Source organism: Pan paniscus, chromosome 19 (genome assembly GCF_029289425.2).
Source record: "Pan paniscus chromosome 19, NHGRI_mPanPan1-v2.0_pri, whole genome shotgun sequence".
In the NCBI taxonomy this organism is placed as follows: Eukaryota; Metazoa; Chordata; class Mammalia; order Primates; family Hominidae; genus Pan; species Pan paniscus.
This window is the reverse complement of record NC_073268.2, coordinates 67,097,962-67,111,632: the sequence shown is the minus strand read 5'-3', so window position 1 is coordinate 67,111,632 and position 13,671 is coordinate 67,097,962. Positions and strand designations below refer to the sequence as shown.

At 53.1% G+C, this 13,671-nt stretch overlaps 1 long non-coding RNA gene across 3 annotated transcripts in view; it reads right to left on the bottom strand.

Moving 5' to 3' along the window:
* Positions 1 to 672: 672 nt before the first annotated feature.
* The window catches only part of LOC117976559 (uncharacterized), a 55,166-nt gene continuing 42,167 nt past the window's right edge, over positions 673 to 13,671 (bottom strand). For 2 of the 3 annotated variants that reach the window (XR_008621566.2, XR_010110688.1), the window contains 3 exons: positions 11,360 to 13,567; positions 4,969 to 8,837; positions 673 to 2,787 (listed from right to left, as the gene is read on the bottom strand). This is a non-coding gene — a long non-coding RNA (uncharacterized LOC117976559). The remainder of the gene's footprint in view (positions 2,788 to 4,968; positions 8,838 to 11,359; positions 13,568 to 13,671) is intronic. The other variant, XR_008621568.2, reaches the window with a different exon arrangement.

The window sequence follows — 13,671 nt, the reverse complement described above, 5'->3', positions numbered from 1 at the left end:
CTGAGTGTTTCCTCCTCTGTGGCCTGTGGGCCAGTCATCACATTTAATTCCCCCAACAGCCTGTGCAAGAGGCATTATTGTTCCACATTGGGGTCCCTCTCCTTGAGACAACCAGCACCCCCATCTCTTCTCCTCTGCTTCCCAGCCTGGCTGAGCCAGGGAGGAGGTTATAAGGCCCATGGTGGATGTTACCCATTCATTGCCTTCTGGTCCTGTGGTTGTTATGGACTCTGGCTGGGGTCAGAGTCTCCAGGGGCCCCCTGGGCCCAGGCTCTCCACCCAGGCAGCCTCACCCAGCCTGCACAGGTGGGGCCAGGGAATTTATCGACTGATCTGGGTGTGCCCCTGTAGGGAGGAGAAGGCATGGACCAGCTGACCTCTGCCCCATCCTCCAGACCCAGAGGCTGTAGACAACGAGCTTTCCTTAAGAGGCTCTCAACAAATACTCAGGCTTGCCAGGGCTCCTCTGCTTATAAAAATTCCATCTTACAGCATAGAAAGTTTGGAAAGCACAGCAAATGTATATAAAAGTCACCTAAAAGGCCACCAGCTAGCGATGACCATTGTCAGCATTCAGGAGTATGCCTCCTCTTCATCCCAAAGTCAAACATGAACTATGACTAGCTTGTGACTAGGTTGTACTCTTCTACAATGGGGACACAGGGGTCACAGTTATTCCATTGTTTGTCTTTTATTAATTCTCCTCCATCCTTGGCTTGTTTGGGGACTTTTAAAAAAAAAACCGCTTCCTATTACATAGCACAGACTTCAGGAAATACTTGTTCAATGAAGGGACAGGCAGGGCCTGGTCATGATGGGACTGGAACCCTGGCTGGCTTTAGGTGTGCCCAGCACAAGCTGAACCCCAACACCATTCACCATCCAACCATTCCTGGCATCCCTGGCATGAGGTTAGCTCTCACCAGCTCTCAGTGGAGGTCACTAGTGTTTGTTGACCTTAGTAAGGGAGATTCACAGCTGGGCATGGTGCCTGTAACCCCAACACTTTGGGAGACCAAGGCAGGAGGATCACTCAAGCCTAAGGGTTGGAGACGAGCCTGGGAAACATAGGAAGACCCTCTCTCTACAAAAAAATTTACAAATTAGCTGGGCCTGGTGGTGGGCACTTGTGGTCCCAGCTGCTTGGGAGGCTGAGGTAGGAGGATCGCTTGAGCCCGGGAGGCTGAGGCTGCAGTGAGCTGTGATGGTGCCACAGCACTCCAGCCCAAGTGACTGAGCGGGACCCTGTCTCAAAAAAAATCAATCAATAAATAAATGAGAAATAAAGGAGATGCAGGTGGAGAGGGAGGGTCCCGGATCCTGGGGCTGTGGCATCAGGCAGAGTCTCAGCTTCAGAGTCAGCAGGCAAAATAGGGCCCCGGGGCTGAAGGGTAGGGTTCCTTCCCCTTGAGCCCTCAGAGAGGTTGTTAAGAAAGAGAGAGGCCGAGCGCAGTGGCTCACACCTGTAATCCCAGCACTTTGGGAGGCTGAGGCGGGCAGATCACCTGAGGTCAGGAATTTGAGACCAGCCTGGCCAACATGGTGAAACCCTGTCTGAACTAAAAATACAAAAACTATCTGAGTGTGGTTGTGCACACCTGCAACCCCAACTACTAGGGAGGCCGAGGCAGGAGAAGCACTTGAACCTGGGAGGCCGAGGTTGCAGTGAGCAGAGATTGTGCCACTGCACTCCAGGCTGGGCAACAGAGCAAGACTCCATCTCAAAAAAAAAGAAAAAGAAAGAAAGAGAGAGACAGTTCTTAAGGAATCAGGCTTCAGAGAAAGCAGAAGTGTGGAGGGTGGACACAGGAAGGCTGTCGGTTGTAAGAGGAGGCTCTGCAACATCGCCAGCAAACGTCACCGAATTTCTCTTCCTGGAAACTTCCAAGAAGGGGGCATCTCCGTGGACTGGGTCAGAGACCACCTATCCCTGGGCGAGGGGAGGAAGCAGAGGCTTCAGGAGCTCTTTCAGGGAGCACGGAGGCCAGGGCAGCCTGCAGGACAGAGGAGGGTGTGGCTGGAGGGCCGAGGTGGCTGGAGGACAGGAGAGACTTTGGCCAGGGCATTGGTTTTCCTTACTAGGCTGGGCAGGCTTTCTAAGCCTCTGCAGGCAGCCAGTTTGGGGAGGGGCCTGGGCTTGGAGATTCTCGCTTGGCTCAATCCCCTCTTAGATCCGGGAGCTCGTGGGAGGCTTCGGACAGAGCTGGCCCACTCTGCAAAGGTACTTTAGGATTCTTCCTGGAAAACCAGCAAGAGGAGGAAGTGAACACTGCCAGGCCACAGGCCCAGCTTGGATGGCGAGGAGGCTACAGCGTTAGAATCTGGACTCAGCCACATCTATGCCGAGTGACCGTGGGCAAGCAGAGATTTAACCTCTCTGAGTTTCAGCGTCTTCCTCTGGGAAATGAGGATTTTTTTAAAAAACCACACAAAAAATTTTCTTCTGTCCCCTTCTCCCACTCAAGGTTGCTGTGAGGATTATAATGCAAGAGAAAATAAGCAGAAGGGGGCTGGGTGCAGTGGCTCACGCCTGTAATCCCAGCACTTTGGGAGGCTGAAGCAGGCGGATCATTTAAGGTCAGGAGTTAGAGACCAGCCTGGCCAACATGGTGAAACCCTGTCTCTACTAAAAATACAAAAATTAGCCAGGCATGGTGGCACATACCTGTAGTCCCAGCTACTCGGGAGGCTGAGGCAGGAGAATTGCTTGAACCCGGGAGGCAGAGGTTGCAGTGAGCTGAGATCGCACTTCTGCACTCCAGCCTGGGGAACAGAGTGAGACTCTGTCTGAAAAAAAAAGAAAGAAAGAAAGAAAGAAAGAAAATAGGCAGAAGGGCCTGCCTGGCATAGCTAGGTGCTCAATAAATGTTATTCTTCCCTGAAGGTGTCCTCGGAATTGGTGGCATACCCAAATTGCCTTGGGGGTTTGTTTAAACTGCTGACTCCTCTCCACCCCGGCCCAGCAGGTCTGCCTTTTTCACAACACGCAGGCCCAGGTGATTCTTAGGCAGCAGGACCCCAAAATAGCACTAAAGACGCCAAAAGGCTGTTGCCAGATGGGGGTCCTAAGCAGGTGTGTGGGTAACCCCCTGCCCACCGACTCTCACGCCTTAGGCCACCAGCCTGCAGCCCCTCCCTCCCACAAGCACCGTGGGCCCTGTTGTGAGCTGCCAGTTGCAGTGTGGGTTTTTGTCTGCCTTCCCCACCCCATGCCAACCCGCCCAGCAGGCCCCACTGCCTTGGCAACGCATTGCAAAGTCCACACAAAGGGAAACTGCGCTGGGGAGGCTGGTCCTGCCCGACGCCCGGGGAAGGGTTTCCATGGCAATGCTGACATCACCAGGCTCTGGCGGCTGCAGAGTCAGGCCCTGAATGAAGGCGCCTGGCTGTTCACACCACAACGACATTGGAGGAGGGCGACCCAGGGCTCTGCACCGATGCCGGGGGGGCGGAGAGGGCCTGCCCCTGGGTTCGAAACCCAGCCCTACCCCTGACTGGCCAGGTGACTTTGAGCAAGACACAGGGTCTGTCTGAGTCTAAGTCTCTTCACCTATAAAAGAGAACTAATGATCTTTACCTTGCAGTGAGGAGGAAATGAAATCATGGCTACTGTGCAGGGATGGGTAAACTGTAAAGGCTGGGGAGCACCCTGAGCCCCGTGACTGCTGGGCCCCTGGGTGTGGGATCCAGAAGGAGAGGCTGGGATTCGGGGAGGAGAAGGCACAGTTATCCAACAACCTCCCCTGCGCCTCCTCTCACTGGGGAGGAGGAGAGGTATTTGGGGAGACGTGTTATTTGGGGAAGAGAGTCATGGGATGGGGAGACACTGGGGCTGGATGGTGGCTTGGATTTTCCGGTCTCACACCCTCAGCTCAAGGATGAGGATTCAGAGGCCCAGGAAGCAGCTGTGACACAAGCCCAAGCTCATATCCCTGCATTAGGATGGAGCCAGGGTGCAGGGGGTATGGGCAAGGGTCCCCTGTGCCCCAAGGGTGGGCCCTCTGGGTGGAGCCATCTCTGTTCTCAGTGGCAGTAACACTGACTCCTCTGCAGGAAATAAACAGTCAGAAGCACAAGGCAGGAGAGGGTGGGACCTTCTGAGATCAGTGAAGCTGTAGGTTGGAGTCCACCCACGGTGTGCTGGGCAGGAGGAGAGCCGGGCAGCGGGGAGCTCAGAAAGGCCTCGAAGGCTTCCTCTCTGCTGCTGTCCCTAGGAGGCTCTCTGAAGGCCCTGCCTTTTCCCAGCTTTGGCTAGGGGCCCCCACCCCACCCCACCCCACATGGTGAGGGTCTCCCTAGGCCTTAGCCACATGGCTTGGGGCAGTTCCAGGAGGAGGCCTCAGGTGTCCACAGAGCTTTCTGCCTAGCCAGCTCACCCCCACCACCAGCTTGTCCCCTCCCGTCTGTCCTCTGTCAGGATCTGGGACCTGCCGCAGGCTCTTTATCTCCAAGGGAATTGCTGGGGACTGTCCCCACTCGGTGTCCCAGCCAGGGTCTTACTGTGCCCTGGTGCCCCATTCTGCCAGACTTTGTCCAACTTCCACCCAGATGTCTGTGTCCCACCCTCCCTGGGCCCAAGTGACCCCTCTGGGCTCTTGGCTCCCTTTGCGGGAAGGTGGACCTCCCACCACAACAGCGGTCACTCGTCAGTCCAGAGGGAGGCTTCCATGAGGCTGAGACGGCCATTCTGACCTGAAGTGCCCCTCCCGCAGCAGGAAAGCTGCAGGCCGTCATTCTGTTTCCTCTCCCCGGGGAAGTCGCCCTCCTTCACCTCTGGGGCCAGGGAAGGGGACTGCTGCCTGGGAGGGGAGGGCAAGTGCTGTCCTCAAAGCTGCAGTCAGGTCACGGGGAAGAGAGGAAGCCATGGGGCTGCCATGTTAGGCAGTGAGGGCTTGCTGGCACTTGTGCGTGCCCGCCTGAGTCCCTGGCACCTATGCCCCTCTTGGCCACAGCCTCACTTGTGCTTACCCTGCTGAGGCCTCCGGCTCAGCTGGACTGCGACGTGCCATTGTTTGGCTTCGAACCGGTTCTGTAAGGGTGGCCCCAGTCCAGTGTCCTGGGGTGGCAGAGCCACCCATCGGGGTGCCCTGGAGAAGCCAGGCATCTGGAGCAGGAGGTCTGGAAGGCGGGGGGAGGAGGAATGTCCCTGCTGAGATAGAGGTCCAAGGACCCCCTTCAGGAGTCCACACTTTGTGCCCACACAAGGAGCACAAGGAGCCTCAGTGGCTTCTCGAAGCTGCCTGGCTCCATGAAAGGATGGTGGCTGGCCTTGGGGTCTGCGGGGATCAGCCACGTCCTTTCCCTTTGCCTCCAAGACAGAGGAATTGGGTTAAAGGTTGGAACCACCTGGGAGGACACTTCCCTACTCACCAGGTACTGGGCTTTCCGAGGCTGCATCCTCTGCCCCCTCCCCTCAGGGCTGTAGACCGCGGGTCCTAGGCCTAGCGTCCCTCCCTGAAAGTATTTGGGGACGAGCCCAGCTGGCTCGGCCACCTGCTCTGGCTGAATAATGGGCATGCTGGCCTAGGCCTTCAGACACCCTGGATGGGCGGTGGGGGACCCAATTCTTGACTCTGACTTGAGTGTGCTCAACCCAGCACTGATTTACATAACATGGTTTTGCATGAAAAACAAGCCAGCATGCAGTGTGGGGAGGGCCCCAGCTGTGGCCTGCTGTGGGCAGCTGTCCTTGGCCGGCCTCCCCTGTGGCCCTGGCTCCTGCCTTCCCCTGACCTCTGCAGATTCCTCAATAAAGAATCTCCCACCCCAGCACAGCATTGAGTGGCCTCGATGGGTGAGCACAGGGGCCAACCACGATGGCGAGGATGCCAGACTCCCTCCTGGGGAAATCCTGGGGTCTTCCATTCCTCTGAGGCTGAAATCACAGCACAGGGGCACAGGAAGCTGTGGCGGGGGGGACGGGGCGGGGTGGGGCGGAGCTGTTGAGCACCTACTGTGCACGAGGCCCTGCTCGAGCCTCTTTCATGCACATCGTGTCACTGCACCTTCACAAGACCTGCTGAGGAAGGTAGAGTCGTTTGGGGGTGCCAAGAAAGAAAGTGAGTCACTCTATGGGGCTTGGAGTGCCCTGGGTCTGTCTAATGGACACCTCACTTGCATTGCACGCCCTCTCTGCCTGGGAAGCATTGCCCACCCTGGGTGCCTGAGGGCTCACACACACTGTCTAGGAGTGGGTGAGCGAGGCTTCTTCCTCCCCGAGGTCTCCAAAAGCTGGAGAGAACTACCTCTGTCCACCCGGGATTGTGGGCTGCGGGTGGAGGTCTGCCAAACCAGGCCCAGAGGAAATAAAGAAAGGGCGGGTCGGAAGCCTCACTCTCGAAGCAGCTGTTAATTTCAAGAAAGGTCCTCCCAAATCCTTAGCCCCTGATCCATCTAACACTCAGCTCAGAAACATTATGTCCTGGGGTTCTTTCGCTGGAAACAGAGTCAGGCCTGGTATAAGCTTGGGAATCGCAGATAAGCCTGCATCTTGAGCTGGTGTCCAGAGGCCTGGTCTCCCTGGGCCTGACCAGCTGTGGAACTGGACAAGGCTCCTAATCTTGCTGACTCTGTTTCCTTGTCTGTAACTCTGTTTCCTTGTCTGTAACTAACACAGGGCAAGTAAAACCTGCTCTGCCTATTTTAGATGGTGGTTGTGGGAGCAGATGAGATCCTGTATGTCCAGCTCTAATCAGGCAGGCACTGAATAAAGGGAAGGGGTGATGTCTAAGGCCAGCAAGGACAGTCAACTCTCTTTGAAGAACCAGAGTTTCTTTCCATCCCCACCCCCAGCCTGCTCTGTCTCTTTGGCTCAGCCATATTGAGCCTAGTCTGAGTTAGGCCAGAAAGGCCAGTGACTCATAGTGACCTCACTCCTCTTTGTCTCAGTTGTTCCTCCTATAAAATGGGCACAGCTGCTCTTGGTTAAGAAATCTGCCAATGAAAGGCCCTCAATGGCTGTGTCACTCTGTTATTAACATCACCACTCCTCCTTGCTCTTACTCATCTGGCTAGGAAGACATGTGAAAGGGGAAGATTCTGGAATCTTATTAGAATAAAAATAAGGAAAATAAGTATTGCTTAGCCTGGGCAGCATAGCCAGACCCAGTCTCAAAAAAACAAAAAAACTAGCCAGGCGTGGCATGTGTCTGTAGTCCTAGTACTTCTAGTACTTGGGAGGCTGAGGCTGAGGCTGGAGGATCACCTGAGCCTGGGAGTTCAAGGTTATAGTGAGCCATAATCATGCCACTGTACTCCAGCCTGGGCAACAGGGTGAAACCTTGGGGGGGACAAAAAGGAAGAAAGAAAAGAAAAGAAAAAGAAAGAAAGAAAAAAGCCAGGCACAGTGGCTCATGCCTGTAATCCCAACACTTTGGGAGGCTGAGGCGGGTGGATCTCTTGAGGTCAGGAGTTTGAGACCAGCCTGGCCAACATGGTAAATCCCTGTTTCTACTAAAAATACAAAATTAGCTGGGTGTGGTGGTGGGCGCCTGTAATCCCAGCTACTCAAGAGGCTGAGGCAGGAGAATTGCTTGAACCTGGGAGGCAGAAGTTGTGGTGAGCCAGGATCGCGACACTGCACTCCAGCCTGGGTGACAGAGTGAGACTCTGTCTCAAAAGAGAGGAGAGGAGAGGAGAGGGGAGGGGAGGGGAGGGGAGGGAAGCATGGCTTGCAGTCCAATGCCCAGAGCTAGCTGGGCCTTACACGGCTTTTCCGGCCTAGCTGGTGGCCTGTGCCCTGTCACATTTCCACAAACAACTGAAGACAAGTTACCATTTAACCAGCCCATGGGACTTGGGGCCAAACTCTCTCCAAATGGCAAACCAGCAGGACCTGTTTGCTGGGGTGAAATAACCTCACTGGACTTGGTACATAGCTGCCCTCCCACAACCCTCCTCCTGCCATGCCCAGCCCAGAAGGGTGACCCTGGCAGGTCTCCTAAACTTTCTGAGCTTGGGGCCTCATCAGTGGATGTGGGGGAAACGGTGACTGGGAGGAACCAGCAATGGGGCCCAGGGGAGAACACACACATTCAGAGGGGTGAGCTGAGCCCCCCAAAACTCGACCAGAGGGGCCCAAGGCAATCCGCAGTGCATTGGAGAGTCAAGCTGCGATAGGAGAGGAAAGAGCAGTGAGTGATGGAGAGGAGGGGCCTCCCTCCACCCAGAGACCGCAGGCTGGGGGCATGGGAGCCAGAGAGGTGCAGATCCCTCCTCCTCCCTCGGCCCCTCACAGCCATCCCTGAGGCCAGGTTAACCATGAAAGGTCTCACCCGTCTCAGGCTCCTCTTGAACCAGGGTTGGGTCTCAATTCCCTGGGACCCCCACATACCTGATACCCCAAAGGTACAGTTGATACTTATTGAATAAATGCTCAGCTGCTGTCTGCTTCCTCAGAACTCCTGACCCTTGGTCAATTGAGCGCCTACATTCCTGAACTACCAGAGCAGGGAGATGGTCGGGCGGGGGGGGGAGGGGGGGGGGGTCTTAGGGATTACCAAGTGTGTTGTGGGGAGGGAAAGTTACATTTTACTTGACCGTTTAAAAATATTCTATGCCTGGCTGGATGCGGTGGCTCACTCCTCTAATCCCAGCACTTTGGGAGGCCGAGGTGGGCTGATCACAAGGTCAGGAGTTCGAGACCAGCCTGACCAACATGGTGAAACCTCATCTCTACTAAAAATATAAAAATCAGCCGGGCTTGGTGGCACGTGCCTGTAGTCCCAGCTACTTGGGTGGCCGAGGCAGAAGAATCACTCGAAGCTGGGAGGTGGAGGTTGCAGTGAGCCAAGATTGCGCCAGTGCACTCCAGCCTGGGAGACAGAGCGAGACTCCGTCTAAAATAAATAAATAAATAAATAAATAAATAAATAAATTCTATGCCTAAGGTGAGACCAGATTATATTTATTTGTCCTTCTTAAAGTTTCAAATTAAAGTTGTAAAATATTTCAAATATACAGAAAAGTACAGAGTAATATCTCAGCCACAAACCCACCACTAAATTTGGACACATGTTAATATTTCACTCTATTCTCTTTAGGTCTCTTTCAATCAAAAAATTAAATTTTGGCAATAGAACGGAAGTGACATCCCTAGCCCATCCTTCCTCCCTCATCAGAGGAGACCACTAACTTGAAACCAGCACATTTCCTATGCATGTTTTCATACTTTTACTATGTACACGGGCCCATAAGCAACCTACGGTGTCATTTGCAGGTTTAGAAAATTAGGTGTGAGGCCGGGACGGTGGCTCATGCCTGTAATCCCAGCACTTTGGGAGGCAGAGGCGGGTGGATCACCTGAGGTCAGGAGTTTGAGACCAGCCTGGCCAACATGGCAAAACCCTGTCTCTACTAAAACAAAAATTAGCCAGCATGATGGCAGGCGCCTGTAGTCCCAGCTATTCAGGAGGCTGAGGCAGGAGAATGGCTTGAACTGGGAGAGGGGCAGAGGTTGCAGTGAGCTGAGACTGCATTCCAGCCTGGGCGACACAGCGAGAGTCTGTCTCAAAAAAAAAAAAAAAGAAAGAAAAAGAAAAGAAAGAAAGAAAGAAAGAAAAAGAAAATTAGGTCTGAAAATGTGAGTTGCAGACTGATAGTGCCGGGTTTTCACCCTCTGTGCTCCAGGGCCTGGCCACTGAGTGATCTCCAGGCTGGGAGCTGGAGGCAGCAGCTCACAGTGCCTTGAGCAGCTCCACTCTCCTGTGATTTATACATGGGGGTTTCAGCATGAGATTGCCTTGGAAAAACAGGTTCCACAGTTTGAAAGTCACAAATCTAATGAAAATTCATCTGACAGAGAATGAGGCCAGTGCCCAGAGAGGGGAAGTAACTTGCTCCAGGTCACACAGCAGGCTGAGTGGCAGAGCCTTCTGATGCCCAGTCCAGGACTCTTGCCTTCCCCACTGTCCAATAAGGAAACATAAATGGGCACCCCGGCCCAAAGGATGATTTGCTCCTGGGTCAGGGAAAGGCAAAGGGGTCTGGACAGGGGCCTCTGAGGAGGCCTCTGACCTCCCCTGTGGGGAGTGGAGGGCACAAGGAAAGTGCCAGACCTGCACTCTCCAATATGGTAGCCATGGCCATGTGCCCATGGGCACACTGAGATGTGCCACAAGAGTAAACTACATACCAACCAGATCTTGAAAATTTAGTATGAAAAAAGAATATAAAAGATCTCTTTACTTTTTAAATGGTTTACGTGTTGAAATTATAATATTCTAGACATATTGGGTTAAGCAAAATATATTCAAAAAATTAATTTTACCTGTTTCCTTGTTTTAAATGTGGTTATTAGAAAATATTATATTCTGGCTGGGTGCAGTGGCTCATGCCTATAATCCCAGCACTTTGGGAGGCCGAGGCAGGTGGATCACCTGAGGTCAGGAGTTCGAGACCAGCCTGGCCAACATGGTGAAACTCCATCTCTACTAAAAATACAAAAATTAGCCAGGCATGGTGGTGCACGCCTGTAATCCCAGCTACTTGGGAGGCTGAGGCATGAGAATTGCTTGAACCCAGGAGGTAGAGGTTGCAGCAAGCAGTAAGCCGAGATCACGCCACTGCACTCCAGCCTGGGTGACAGAGCGAGACTCCATCTCAAAAAAAAAGAAAAAAGAAAATATTATATTCTATGTGTGGCTCGGGTTATATTTCTATTAGACCATGCTGCCCCAGATCTGATGCCCAGTGGCTGAGGCAAAGTAGCTAGACCACAGAGACAGGGACTAGAGGAGGACAGTACACAGGAGCCTTGAGCTGGAGGTGAGGGGTCTGTTTCCACAGGCCACATGTGGAGACTACATTTTGATCAGGAGCAGATAGAACAAATAAATGCCCTCCCCTTCCTACCTCCTAGGTCAGGGGCTTTTCTCTCTGGTCCTCCAAGATCCAAGCTTGCCCTTGTCTCTCTCCCAGAGAGCTAAGTGTGAATCAGAGCAGGCCCTCTCTGCTTGGTACTTGTACCTGCAGACCATCGGTCTGCACAGCCCTGGGGAAGGACAGTGCGGACACCCTTTCCCAGACAAGCTTTCCTTTTCTGCATGACAACAGGGGTTTCTGTTGCCCCCTTCCCTCCCCTTCCCTTCCGGTGGAGTTGAGCACTGCAGCTGGGCTCTTCCTGAGCCTCTACATCACTTGATCTCAGGGAAAGGGTCACCCTTGGGTTCAGTGTGGGTGCAGGGGCTCTCCCACAGTGCAGCAGACACATACTCCAGCTCCTGGGGATGACCGGGGGCCACGGAATGGCCCGAGCCTCAGGATACAATGATTCTGGTCTGGCATTGTGGGAGATGCCCAGCCAAATGCTGGGGAACCAACCCCTCCCCACCGAGCTTCTGCCTTCTCTTGTACCACTGACCCGGTCTGCGATTCCAGCCAATTATTCTGTCTTCTCCAGAGTTGGCAAAGTGTGACACTTCCCTATTAGAAATCTTCAGCGATTTCCCTGTGCAGCTGGGAGCTGTCCACAGGCAGCTTCTCCCTGTTAAGGTAGGGGTGAGGAGGAGGGGACAGGGGTCTGCACCACCTACCAGAAAATGAGAAAAACATCAGGTGCTTAAGTGCATATGACAGATAACAAACTTTTCTCCTCATGGAGGAAACAGAATCCAGGATATAACAACTTTAGAGTTTTCAATATATCGGGGCCAGGGGGAGGGGGAGGGAATAAAAACAGTATCTTCCGCTACCAGACATTAAAAAATTATATATGTCACAAAAGTAATACAAATGCACACAGTAAAATATTCGAATAAGACTTTTTTTTTTTGAGACAGAGTTTTGCTCTGTTGGCTAAGCTGGAGTGCAGTGGCATGATCTTGGCTCACTGCAACCTCCACCTTCTGGGTTCAAGTGATTCTCCTGGCTCAGCCTCCTGAGTAGCTGGGATTACAGGTGCTGCCACCATGACTGGCTAATTTTTGTATTTTTAGTAGAGACAGGGTTTCACCATTTTGGCCAGGCTGGTCTCGAACTCCTGGCCTCATGTGATGCACCTGTCTCGGCCTCCCAAAGTACAGGGATTACAGGCATGAGCCACAGCGCCCAGCCCAAGCCCAAGCCCAGCCCCCAAAGTCTTGAAAATATGGATACATAATTCATCTTTCATCACTGGCCTTAGCAAATCCAAAGGTGGAAGCTAATAGGAAGCTCTGAGCCCTTCCCTCCACCCTGGGTGCTTTGGGACTCCAGATAACTAAATTTCTAAAAAACAACTTACCCAGAAACGTGCCCTCTAATTTAGAAAAAGTTGCCAACAGAGGACTATGCTCCAGAAACCACAAACTATGAAGAATGAGCATAATACGTGTTGTGAGTTCACTGTTTTAATCAAATAAAACCTGCAACAAAGTTAATCTGACACATAGTTAATGAGATAATCATTGTTGCGCTTTGTGGGAATTAGACATTAATGGGAGGCAGTTTTTATAAATGATGGTAATTATATTGTTGCCTTTGCTCAGCCAAAATGTAAAAGTTTTTTCTTCTCGTTTTGTTACTTCCCTTGAATGTGCCATCCATGTACCATCTAGATGATGAAGTTTCCTGTGGGTTTCTGTGTCATTTCTTCACCATCGCAGCCCCACCCTGCCCCCACCCAGACCACAGGCAGACAACAAAATTTCTTGAGCACCTACCCTGTGTCACTATGCAAAGCACTTGGCTTGGAAGATCTCATTTAATCCTCACAAGAATCTCCAGAAATAGGTATTTTTAGCACATAGGTGACAAAAGAGAAAACTGAGGTTTAGGGTGGTCATGCTGCCCACGATGACAGACCCAGGCATGAGCCAACCCAGGCAGTCTGACTGCACCTCTGGAGCAGAACCACTGTGCTGGGCAGCCCCCTTGCCTTGACCCCAGCTGGCCTCTGTGCCCAGTCCCTGTGCTCCCCTCGCCCTCTGGGACGCCACGGGGCCAGGCAGTTGAGGGCAGCTAGGGTGTCAGACTTGCCCAGAGGGACGTGGGCTGCAGCAAGTGGAAAGAGAATCATAGCAGCACTGGCTTTGCAGCCACACAGACCAAAGTTCAAATCCCAGTAACTCACGCTCTGGCAGTGTGATCTTGAGTATCACGAACACCTCTGAGCCTCGGTGTCCTCATGGAATGGGGAGAAGAGTTGAGGTTCTCGTAGTGATCAGCGAGCTGATGTCTGTGCAGGCCTAGCACAGGGACTGGCACACAGGTGGGGGTGAGCCCCGAGACCCCAGACCCCTTCCCTGGAGGGCACAGGAGTGGTGGAAGGGACAGGAGGTTTTCCAGCCCCAGTATCCAGGAGCCTTGGCACAGGGACTCTGATCAGGGGAGGGAAAGCAGTGAGAGAGCATAGCTTCCCAGAGAGCTCTGAAGCGGTCGGGGGACCAAAGGGGAAAGAAAATCACAAGCTGTCTTTGGGACTACCTGTAGGGTGAGCCAGGTTTCATGAGCAAGGAAAACCTCCACTTCATTTCCAGTCTCTCCATAAAGCCTGATGTTCCTCCTTTTGTGTTCCTCTGGGTTATAACAGGGTTAAACCCTATATTCCAGCCCGCAGCACAGGAAGGGGTCAGCCAGCAGGAGGTAACCCCTGGTGGAAAGGGAACAGAGAAGCTGCAAACACTGTCCAAAACAAACTTCTGCCACCTTACCACGTTGCCCTGGGCCTGCCCTATTTGCCGTCACCAGCAGAGG